The sequence below is a fragment of the Panthera tigris genome, chromosome A3 (assembly GCF_018350195.1).
Source record: "Panthera tigris isolate Pti1 chromosome A3, P.tigris_Pti1_mat1.1, whole genome shotgun sequence".
NCBI classification, from domain to species: domain Eukaryota; kingdom Metazoa; phylum Chordata; class Mammalia; order Carnivora; family Felidae; genus Panthera; species Panthera tigris.
The window spans coordinates 2,666,727-2,678,678 of NC_056662.1; the positions used below are offsets into that span (position 1 = coordinate 2,666,727).

The 11,952-nt window shown below is 51.5% G+C and overlaps 1 long non-coding RNA gene across 1 annotated transcript; it reads left to right on the top strand.

The window, feature by feature from the left end:
- The first annotated feature begins 7,815 nt into the window (after window positions 1–7,815).
- LOC122236926 lies at window positions 7,816–10,635 on the top strand. Its single transcript, XR_006215103.1, has 3 exons — window positions 7,816–7,927; window positions 9,039–9,159; window positions 10,547–10,635. It is a non-coding gene; the product is annotated as an uncharacterized LOC122236926 (long non-coding RNA).
- Window positions 10,636–11,952: the final 1,317 nt, after the last annotated feature.

Below are 11,952 nucleotides of genomic sequence, written 5' to 3' on the forward strand. Positions count from 1 at the left end.
CCTTTTCTGGAATTGTATATTCCATGCACGCCTTTGCAAGACCACAGGCTGGAATGATCAGGGAATTCGGAGGGATGACCCAGGCCGATGGGAGGAAACTGAAGGAGCAAACAGTGTGTGCAGTGAATGGTCTAGGTCACTAGACCATTGCTCCAGAAGGAAGCTCCCCTTCTAGCCACGGCCTTAGTCAGCCCCTCCTTTACTCCTGCCACAGAGCCTTTGAATAAGTGTTCCCTCAAGGAAATGTTCCTTCTTTTCTTCACCTGTTCAGGCCGACCAACTCTTCAAATCTCAACTCAAATGCCACTTCCTCCAGGAAGCCCTCCCTGACCTCCCTGACTAGGTCAAGTCCCCATTAAGTGTCCTCAGGGCTCGATGTCCCTCTCCTTGGTAGCTCTTGTCACAGTCATTGTGTCTTTTGCTTGTTAGACTCATGTTTGTCTTCCCCATCTAACTTGTCTGCTCTGTGAGTGCACAATTTGAGTCTGGTGTTTCTTCACGTTTTGTCTGCATCTCCTTGCAGAGTTGAGCACAACAGACAACCATGACTATTGCCGAATGGGTGGTTGGATGGTGGGATGGATGGATGGATGGATGGATGGACAGATAGAAGGAAAGCTGAATATAAGGTGAGGACTGTGTTTATCATGGTTCTCCAGAGAAACAGAGTCAATAGGATCTACTGATCTATCCGTCTATCTATCTATCTATCTATCTATCTATCTCTTTTCTATCTATCTATCTATCTATCTATCTAATCTATTTCTATCTATCTATCTTATCTATCTATCTATCTATCTATCTATCATCTATCAATCATCTATCTATCATCTAAGAGATTTATGATGAGGCATTGGCTCACATCACTGTGGGAGCTGGGAAGTCCCCACGGGCTGCTGTCTGTAAGCTGGGGCCCCAGGAGAGCCAGGGGGTCAGGTTCAGCCTGGGGGCAGCTCATGGTCAGACCGAAGGGATGGACCCCACCCCCCGCCGCCTCCTGGCCTACCCAGGCCCTCAGCTGAGTGGACGGGGCCCACTCACACAGGGGAGGGCCAGCTACTCTCCTGAGTCCACCAGTTCCAGGGCTAACCTCTGTGGGAGACACCCTCACAGACTCCCAGTACATTTAATCTGGGCACCCCGCGGCCAGTCAGGTGACATAGATATGAGATCAGCCGTCCGAGATATAGATTGCGAAGTGCTCTGCTGGTCCTCGAGGTCGTGAGCAGGAACAATATCAAACATGTGGACCTGAGCGCAGACAGCCAGTGTGGAGAATGTGTCCACTGTGAGTGGACGTGTCCCCGAGAGGCGATGGGCTGGCGGCCTCTGCAGAAATCTGCCATTTCTGCTGAACCCCTGCCCCTCACGCGCCTTTTCCAGGAATCGGGCTGCGGACTGTCCCTCTGACCTCGGGCTCCAGGGGCTCGTGAGGGAGGCCAGCCCATCCGGGCTCATCCAGGAGGGAGGTAACACCTGTTCCGGCTGGTGGACAGAGTCAGGACAGAAGTGCAATGTGCTTTCTCCCCCGGCTCTGACTGTCCCTGCGGGAGGCCTCGCAAACGCCCTGAAGAGGGCAGAGAGTAGAGTGAGGCTCCTCTCCCGCCCTGGAAGGATCAGTTAATTCTGCTTTGGTCCGTGGGAGTCTGTGTGACGGGGATACAAAGTGAGTTGGGTCACGCAAGGTCAGCCAACACCCCCAGGCCCAGATGGCTCATCTCTGACGGGAAAGCCACCCGTGCGCGGCTTCCAGAGCTCAGGACCCCGGCTCTGTGTGTAACGGCCTCTCTTACGGAGCAGACTCCACGGAGGCACCTGTCACTCGGGCGCTCTCTCTCACCAGGTAAACACGCCTCGGAACGGGTCAGCCCCGAATGGGCTCCACGCAAGGGACAGGAAGATAATAAACAACAAGGAGTAATGTCGTGTAAGCGGGTGCTCTGTGCCCGGCGATGTATGCTTTACCCTTTTAATTTTTATCGCAGCAATTTGTACCCACATCAGAAGGGTGGTTTCTCCAGCTTTTCCATTTCATAGATAAGGAAATGGAGTTTCAGAGGGACGCTGTTCCTAGCCCAAGGTCACCTATCTCAGACTTGTGACTGTGATGTCCCCAGGGCTCCCCGATGGATACGATCAGTCATGATGGGTCTGCAAGAGAATAAAGAACTACCAATGATGGGAGCTGCAGGCCGTCCTGAGCAGGCCTGTGGTCGCAGGCTGAACGCGGAGGAGAAAAGCAAAGGGCACATGGGGGACGGAGCCTGGCTTCTCTGGGGTGGGGTGGGGCGGGAGGCCACAGGCAGGGCCTTTCTGGCCAGGCTCCCTCTATAAAAGGGGATCCTAATAATAACATTGACCCGAGGGCCTGACCCGAGGAATACCACGGCTCTGGCACAAAGATACCTTCCAGGGAGCATGGGTTCGGCAAAAGGACGGACAAGACAACGGTGGGAAGTGATGAGCGGTTCCCACGGAGGTGGGGTACTGCTTATGCTTTAAGTGAAATTATTAAAAACAATTTTTTTAATGTTTATTCATTTTTGAGTCAAAAGCATGAGCAGCTGAGAGTCAGAGAGAGAGGGAGACACACAGAATCTGAAGTAGGCTCCAGGCTCTGAGCTGTCAGGACAGAGCCTGAAGTGGGGCTTGAACCCAGGAACCACGAGATCATGACCCAAGCCGAAGTCGGACGCTTAACCAATGGAGTCACCAGGCGCCCCATAAGCGAAATTAATTTCAGCATGAAATCACCATTTCTGATTGAATACACACGTATTGTGTGCTGCCTTTTGGTCTGTCCCATGCAGTATTTATTTTGTATGTGTTCTTTTAATTAAGATTAGAAAACAATCTAGGTGAAAAACTTGTAACATAAATACTTTCTGGCAAAAGCTAACACTTCCCGTCTAGCAGGAGTTAGAAGGCCAGCCAGCTGGTGGGTCTTTGGAGTGTTTGCAGGATTCCGGATGATAGAAAGGTCCACACGTGTCTGTGAGGCCTGTAGGCTGCGGGCTGGGATGGCTGGACCGTGATGCTGTGTGACTTTGGGCAGATTCTTCAACCTCTGGGCCTTGGCATCTTCATCTGTAAGATGGGAATGATACCAGCCCGTGTCTCAGTGTTGTAGGGTGACCATGAATGCAGTCCTTCCAATAGTTGTGGCATACAAGTTTTCGCTTTTGTTTTTGTTTTTGTTTTTCTCGTCATTGCTGATAAATGAGAAGCTTCTGATTTATTTGGGGCCGAAAACACATTTCTGTGGGTCTAAGAGTTCAGGGTTGAGGGTCAAAGAAAGCTTCTCGATTCAATGTCCCCATTTATCGGTTCTTCCCCTCCACTCTCTGTGGGTCAGCCCCATCAAGTGGATCTGGAATGTGAAATTATAAGATCTAAGTGTATTGGTTTTGTATGAAGTATTGTTTTTGACACTAGATAGAGGTTGCAATTCAGTTACATAGAATTGAAAAAAAAAAAAAGAAGAAGAGAAAGCCAGGCATTCTCTGGCAGGAGACAGAAAAGCGGGAGAAACGGCGGCACACAGAAGAAACAGGGTTTCTTGGGCTTGTGTCATCGAGGTCGCAAGACGGTGTCAGCACAGGGGGTAAGTCACACAAAGTGACAGGTGACAACAGACAAAGGGGTCCTGCTGGAGGAACTGGGGGTGACCCTGGAGCCCCGGGGCCGCAGGTGGAGCGAGGGTTGTGGAGTGTCGAGGGATGAGCATGGGCGGGGCCCCAGGGCGCACGTGTTAGGGGGAGACTGGACCCTTGCTCCATGATGAGCAAAGCAGGACCGTGAGCTCTTACCTGGAGGGTGAAGTCAGGCTCTTCTGCTGCCCCAGCAGGCTGCTTACTTGCACGTGGAGCCCCACAGAAGGTTCTGCAGGGTGAGGACACAGGTGTGGACGCTGACCCAAACCACCCCCACCCCCCCCCCCACCCCCCGGTGCAGCTGGTTCTCGTGACGGGCTCCTGTCCTGGGTGCTTGCTGTGGGGTCAGGTGCTGGGCACTAGGACACGTTCATCCACATTCTCTCCACAGGGACCCCGAGTCAGGGGCCCTGTTATCACCCCATTTGACAGATGGGGACTCTGAGGTCCAGAAGGCTTATAGGACTGGCTTGAGTGGAGACTTGCCTGAAAGTGACCCAGCCAGGGCTCAGACTGAGAATGTGTGCTCAGAACTTCGCACACTGTATGGACGTATGGGGCAAAGACACAAGCCACTGAGTTTGTATGACCCACTCAGCAGCTCCAGTCCTTGGTACCTGCTCAAGAGAAACAAAAACGAGCCTATCTATGCAAAGACTTGCTTACAAACCTACAGTAACCCCACACTGGAAACAACTGAGGTGGCCATCAACTGGTGAACGGGTAGACAAAATGTAGCATGTCCACGCCAGGGAACATGGTTCTTTCATAAACAGGAATGAAATTCTTTTTAAAAATTTTTTATTATTTTTTTTTAACATTTACTTACTTTTGAGAAACAGGAGAGACAGAGCACGAGTGGAGGGGGTGCAGAGAGACAGGGAGACACAGAATCAGAAGCAGGCTCCAAGCTCCGAGCTGTCAGCACAGAGCCCGATGTGGGCTCGAACCCACGAACCGTGAGATCATGACCTGAGCTGAAGTCAGATGCTTAACCGACTGAGCCACCTGAGCACCACCCTTTCTTATTTTAGAGAGAGAGGGAGAGAGAGAGAGAGAACAAGCATGAGTGGGGAAGAGGCAGAGAGAGAGGGAGGGAGAGAATCCCAAGCAATTTCCATGCTTAGCATGGAGCTTGATCCCATGACCCTGGAATCATGACCTGAGCCAAAATCAAGAGTCAGACGCTTAACCAATTGAGTCACTCAGGCACCCCCAGGAACCAAGTTCTAATACATGGGTGGACCCTCAAAAGTTGGGATGGATGAAAGAAGCCAGACACCAGGACCACACATCGTACGATTCTGTTGATAGGACGTGTCCAGAGAGGGCAAATCTACAGAGACACAAAGCACATTGTTGGCTGCCTGGAGGGTGGGGTTGACCACGAGGGTCTTCTGTGGGATGGACACGTCTGAAACTGATTCGGGGTGACGGTCCCACCACTTGCTAACATCACAGCCAATCACTGAATTGTACCCTTGAATGTTACAATATGTGAGATTCAGCTCAACAGCATCGTGTCGGGAAAATAAAAGCAACCCTGTGTGTTGCGTTGGACGATTCTCTCCCTTCATTCAAAAAACGAGGTGCGCTGGCTACTGGCACATCCCCGATGTTTCAGAGAATGTTCCAGAAAATGAATAAAACATAGCGTTCCCTTCACATGGTGTTCTCGGATGACATTTCCTGGGAAGCAGAGCGCCGGAGACCCACGCGACAAGACAGCCTGCAGAAGGAAGTGTGGCGTGGGTGCGGGCGGGCGCGAGGGGGTGCCCGCTGTTCTGTGTTCACGCTTGCTGACGTCAGGAGCCGCGACTCCAGCTTCAGGCGGGTCGGCCCCGTAGCTGGACGCACAGGCGTCGCGTTGGCCTGGTCTGAGTCTGTGTTCTCAGGACTGGCCCCCGGCCTGTTTATAGAGTGAGGGTGGCACTCGACTCCCGGCAGGTCTGGCTAACCGCCGTCTAGGTGTCGCTGCGCCTGTAGGCGGTCGCCTGAAATAGTCGGAGAGGCACAAATGAGGGAGCGCTCCAGCCGCACTTGGCTGAAATGGGTCAGCAGCTGCCTTCCTGCGCCCTCCTACCCCCGCCCGGCTCTCTGCCATGCCCACGGCCCTGGCAGGGGGGAGGGAGGAGGGCTGTGGGGTCCCCCAGGGCCGTGGGCATTGCCGGGGGTGCCGCTGCTCTGTCTGCATGATGCCGTCCCTCTGCAGGAAATGTCCAGACCGTGGACCTCACGTCCTCTCTTCTGCTCAGCTGGCAGGTCGCCGTGGTGACACCATTTACCACAAAACTGTCGGACAGCCAGGCCCGAAGACGGCCGCGTCCCCACTGATCGGACCAGACGGGGCTCTTCACAGGAGTTTGTAGACTCACATAACTGAAAAATCCAAACTGGAAAGCCCCCGGCCGCACGGTACCTGGGGGCTCCAAGATGTCACAGTGCCGCTAAGCTCTGTTTCCTGTCGGTGGACTTCGTCCTCAGTCACGCTGTCCCCCTGGGGCCACAGGCCGACGCACGATGCCAGGGCATGTGGAAAGGTGGGGAATCTTCTCTCGGAGACCGATGTCTGGTGCGGGTCGCAGGAGGCCCCTCTCTGGAGCCGGGGGGCTGCGGGCCCCAGAGGGCCAGGCCCAGAAGAGGGGAACAGGGTGTTCAGGTCCACCAGAATCAGCAGAGGCCACGAGAGCAAGCTGGGCAGTTCCTGCCGGGACCTTCCAGAAAGAAAGTGGAAGGGGTACCAGGCAGTGAAATACCACTAAGCCCACGGGGGGCCATCTTCCACGGACGGGCACGAGTCTCACGTGGCACCACGTGCAATGTCTTGGCGGGACCTCCTTTGGCCGAGTGTGGGTCCCCGGCCCCCTGGGATCCGCCGTGGCCTGGGGGTCAGGACCCGTGTTTGTCAGGGAGACGAGCTGATGGGCAGCGAGCCTCAGTCCTCCAGGAAGCACAGCACCTGGGGTGACCCCAGCACTTGGACATACCTCAATGGGGGTCAAGCTGACGGTCGCCATCCTGAAGCAGGAAGGACTCTGTTATATGGCACACGCTGAGTCTCTGTCCCTGTCCGCACGTCCCCACCCCTCCCTCCCACTCCCGGATCGAAATACCTTCACACTGGCTGGCAAGAGGCCTCTGCTGTGAGCCCCTCGCGTGCCCACACCCCACTCTGCTGCCCTCGTTCCCTCCGGACCCACAGTCACTTGGGATCCACAGCTAAGTGCCCAGATTCGATGCTGTTCTGGGTTCTAACAGGTGTTCCGTGTGACCTGCATTCGACCCCCGTTCCGGACATGAGCACGTGTGGTCCCTGCCCCACTGTCCCTGGATGCCGTGCACAGCCTCCGCTCATGGCTGGTCTCCCCACTGATGCCCTTTCCACACGCAGGATGCCCTCCCTGGAAAACACAGACCCATGAGAGTGCATCTCAATCACGAAGCAGAAGGTAAATCAAAACTCAGGTTGAGCTGATGTGAAGACAGACACGGGGGTGCAGGGCGGGGCCTCTCACCGGCTGGTGGGTCTGAGCGCCATTTCTGACCTTGACAAGGAGGTCGGGCTGGAGGGAGATTTTTCAGGGTGTTTGTTTCAACCAAAAACCGATGCAGAGAGGTATCTTTTGGCAGCTAGCTCCTTATTGTGTGTGGGTAGGGGGTGGTTTTTGTTTTTGTCTCGTTTTGCTTTTCCCTTTAAAAGATCTGGTAATGCTACCATTTGTTTCCAAGTGTGCCAGAGACATTTGGAAACATTTGGAGACCCGTCTTTCTGTTCTGCCTGTATCTCCAGCCCAAACAGCTGTTCTAGACTTCAGTTGCCTTTTGAAAAGCTATAAATCAAAGATGCAAACAATGATATGCTGAAGGTCTTTTGCTCAGACGAGTCGCCCTGGGCCTTGGGGCGCTCCACTCACTGGACATCTGTGCCCTCGTTACACGTAATCATTACGTTTTGAGGGCGAGTGGGGTCTCTGAAGTCGTCTGTGACATAGCCCTGTTTATTAGCTGAGGAAATCCGACTGAACGTGTACTTCTATCTGGCACAATTTAACTAGCCCTCACTGGGTAGATCCCTCACAGGGTGGCATCGCTGTGTTCAACCAACCGTGTCACAAAGGCTGCGACCAGGTTCTATTTGGGGGTCACTGAGGAGCAAGAAGAAAGTGTTCTTTGGCTATTTGTCTGCAACATTGAAAAGGATGTCCTGGCTCATCGAGAACTAACGGGCTTTCCTGGAGCCCAGGGCTACAGACTGGGGGATGGGAGGCACAGAGGTAGAGGGGGACGCGGCCCCCGTGTCCTGGGGCTCTTGGTTTTGAGTGGAGAACAGTTCTGTGAGCGTGGGTCAGGAAAGCAAAGTTGACCGGAGCTTAGACAGGCAAGACTCTGCCCTCTCTGTTCCGGGTGCATTCAGTTCATCGAGGACCCGGTCCCCCAGCCCCTGAGGACTGGACCCAGCTGCAGGCGGTGGTCTCTGTGGTCCGAGGTCACTGGATGGAGTCACACGGCCATGCCCGGGTGTGCCTGGGGGGCAGCCATGCCTACCCATTTACAGGTTGTCTGTGGCTGCTTTCAGAGTGAGCAGTCGTGACAGAAGTCCACAAAGATGAAAATATTCACTTCCTGGCCCTTGACACAAAAATGTTGTGTCAACTTCCACTTTTTTTTAATGTTTATTTTTTGAGAGAGAGAGCGCACATGAGAGAGAGAGAATGTGAGTGGGAGAAGGGCAGAGAGAGAGAGGGAGACACAGAATCCAAAGCAGGCTCCAGGCTCTGAGCTGTCAGCATGGAGCCAGATGCGGGGCTTGAACTCACGGACCGTGAGATCATGACCTGAGCCCAAGTCGGACGCTCAATGGACGGAACCACCCAGGTGCCCCTGCCAACCTCCATTCTAAATGAGCCCGCTCTCGCCCCTTCCTCTGGCGTCACATCATGTTACTCTCAGTTTGCCTGAGAGCTCAGTAAACCACACGGAGATGCCGATGTCTTGAGACAAGGGGTGCAACTCTCTGGACAAGGATGTTTAATCTGGAAGGAGCATTTGCCTATTAGGTAAATGTGATTGCTCTGTGCTCTTGGCTTATGAGAAAGTAAAGCGTCTGTTGAGCAAAGACAAGATAAGAGTTATGACATCCGTGTTTCAGAGAACTTCCAATTTATGGCCTGCACGTCAATTTGCTTCTAGCTTACTTAACACCCGTGGGTTGTCATTACTATTAATGTGAAAAGTCGAGTCCCAGGTTGTGATTCCCATAGGTTTTCCCAGTGGAAATACCGAGCAACAGCAGACAGCATCTGGGTGGAGAGAATACGGAGTCTTGAATGGGGAGTCCACACAGACTAACAGACCATTTTTCTTGCTCTCTCTACGTCTCGGTAGTGTCTCCCGTGGAAACCCCATCCCCGTCACCACCCAGACGCTGGGCATCCTGGCCGCAGCCGCCTCCCAGCCGCCTCCTGGAGCTGCGTGGGTGGCTGCTTCTCCCCAGCACAGCCAAGATGTGAGTCTACTCGCAGAGCCATACGGGCTTTGGGAGTGCAAGCAGGGGAGGGTTCGTACGTCATTCACCCTGTCTCTCTCAATGTGCACGCAGCTGGAGGCGCACAGAATGGTTTTAGGGAGTCCGTGAACACACAGCTGGGCTCTTTTCTCCCAATGATCAAATAATGACTCCTTAAATGTATCTTTAAAAAATATTTTTTTAACATTTATTTATTTTTGAGAGACAGAACATGAGCGGGGGAGGGGCAGAGAGAGAGAGGGAGACACAGAATCCCCCCACAGTGGGATCCAGGCTCCGAGCTGTCAACACAGAGCCTGAAAAAGGGCTTAAACCCACAAACCGTGAGATCATGACCTGAGCCGAAGTCAGAAGCTCAACTGACTGAGCCGGCCAGGCGCCCCCTCCTTAAATGTATCTTAGAAAAAACTTCTAATGAACAAATCAAACCCTTAATTTGATTCATATTATAATTTAGGATGAGGCTATATATATTCGAGTTAAAAAACACAAGTTGATTTAAAGGAAAATATTCAGCAAATAATAAGATATGTGCAGTGTGGACAAGGCAAAAATGGAGAAAGGGGTCCACGAAGAGTTGCAATTCGACCTCATTTGGCAGGTGGGGAAAAAGAGTCAAGGTACATAGCTTTCCTAAGCCTGCCTGATGGGCGGTTAGCAGAATTGAGGGTAGAGCCCCGGTCACCTGGCCCCAAGTTCATCGCTGTTCCTTTGAATCCTGCCGATGTGCTATTATAACATCAGCCTTCCGAAGGCCAACGGGGGAAGGGCACACAGACCACAGAATGTGCTTGGTCCCTGCTGAAGGTGCTTTACATGTATCAACACTTTGAATCCTTCAAGCAACCGTCTGTGAAGCAGGGATTGCCATCATACCCACTTTACAGATGAGGAAACTGGGGCAGGAGAACATTGAGTGACTTATCCATAGTTGCCAAGCTGATGAATGGTAAAGCCAGGGAAAGAACCCAGGGTCCCGAGTTCAAATCTTTAACGACTAGGAAATACCACGTCTTACTTGTGATGAACGCTTGTCTTGAAATGGTTATACTTTCATCAGCTTCATGGAGGTGTAATTTACGTTCCATAAAAGGCAGATTTCAAGTGAGTAGTTGTATGAGCTTCGGCAAACATACATACCCTGAACCAGACCCAGAACTTTTCCATCCATCCAGAATTTTCCCTCGTGCTCCTTGGCTGGCAGTCCCCGCCCCCCAGCCCCATAAGAAGTCAGGTCTGCTTCCGATTGTCCTGGCCCGGTGGTGTTCCTTCCAGACTCTCGCACACACGGAATCAGACAGAAGGTACTTCTTTGCGCCTGGCATCTTTCACACAGCTTGGTGCTGATTACTTCCTTTTGCTACAGGTACCAGAGGATGGGTCCCTTCTGCTGATGCGTCATATTCCATGGGTGGTACATTCACCTGTTGATGCTGGGGTTGTTTCCGGTTTTTGGCGATGAATAAAACAAGTCTGTTTGGGGGTATATTTTATTTTCAGTTCTCTTGGGTAAAACGGAAGAGTTGGGTGATGGGATAGCTTTTTTTAGACCTGCGCAAAACCGCCAATCTGTGTTTCGAGAGGTTTTGTCATTTTGTATTTCCATCCGCAGTGCAGGGAGTTCTGGTGACTCCATCCGTGGCCACCACGGACGAGCCACTCCAGTGGGGGGAACAGGCTTTTCTGCGTGGACCAGATGTGTTTTTCCCTGATCACTGACTACACTGAGCACCACCTCGTGTACTTACTTCTTAGCTATTTGTACACATCCTTTTGTAAAATGCCTAGTCAGGTCTTTACCTATAAAAGTTGCACTGTTTGTCTTTTTATGATTGATTTAGAGAAGATTTTTTTTTTTTTAATCCATACAGGCTTTTTCTCAGGTATGTGTGCTTGTGAATATTTCTGAAGCAGACTTTGGCTCATCTTTTCACTTTCTCAACAATCTCTTTTAGAAAGCAGACGTTTTTCACCCTGAGGAGGTCTGATTTATTAATTATTGTAGCTTTCAGATGATGTTGAGGAAATCGGCACTTCTCCCCAGCTCACGAAGCTAATCTCTGCTGTTTTCCTCTACAAGATTTATAGTTTTAGCGTTTATGATAGTGTATAATTGGCCTTGTGTGTATTTTTGTGTATGGTGTGAGGCGGGGGTTGAGATCATGGTGCCGATGATGATGGTGATGATGATGATGTCTCTACACCCAGTTATTCTGGCCCTGGCAGTGGAAGAGAATTTTTTCCCCAAGGAATTATCTTGACACTTTTGTGAGAAAAATAACCCATTCTCTCTACATGGGTGGGCCTCCTTCTGGTCTCTGTTCTCTTGCATCCACCAGTTTATCTCTTTATGCGCATACCACAGTCTTGGTTATTACAGGATAATAAATGATGAAGGGAGATAGACTGAGATCGCCAACATTTTCTCCCTCTTCTTCCTCTCCTCCTTCTCCTCCTCCTCCTTTTCCTCCTATTCTATTTCTTTGGCTAGTCCAAGTTCTTTGCATTTCCATATATATTTTAGAATCAGCTTCTCAGTTTCTACAAAATGGACGGCTAGGGTTTTATAAAGATTTCATGGGCTGTAATCAATCTAGGGGGACCTGTGGTCTTCACGGAATTGATCACAGCATATTCTCCCATTTACTTCAGGCTACCGTAGTCTCTCTGTAATGTTTTCTAGTTTGGGGGGGAGAGTTCTTGCACCTTAATTAAATTTATGCCTAAGCATTTCTGAAGCTATTATAAATGGTATTTTTAAAATATTTTGTC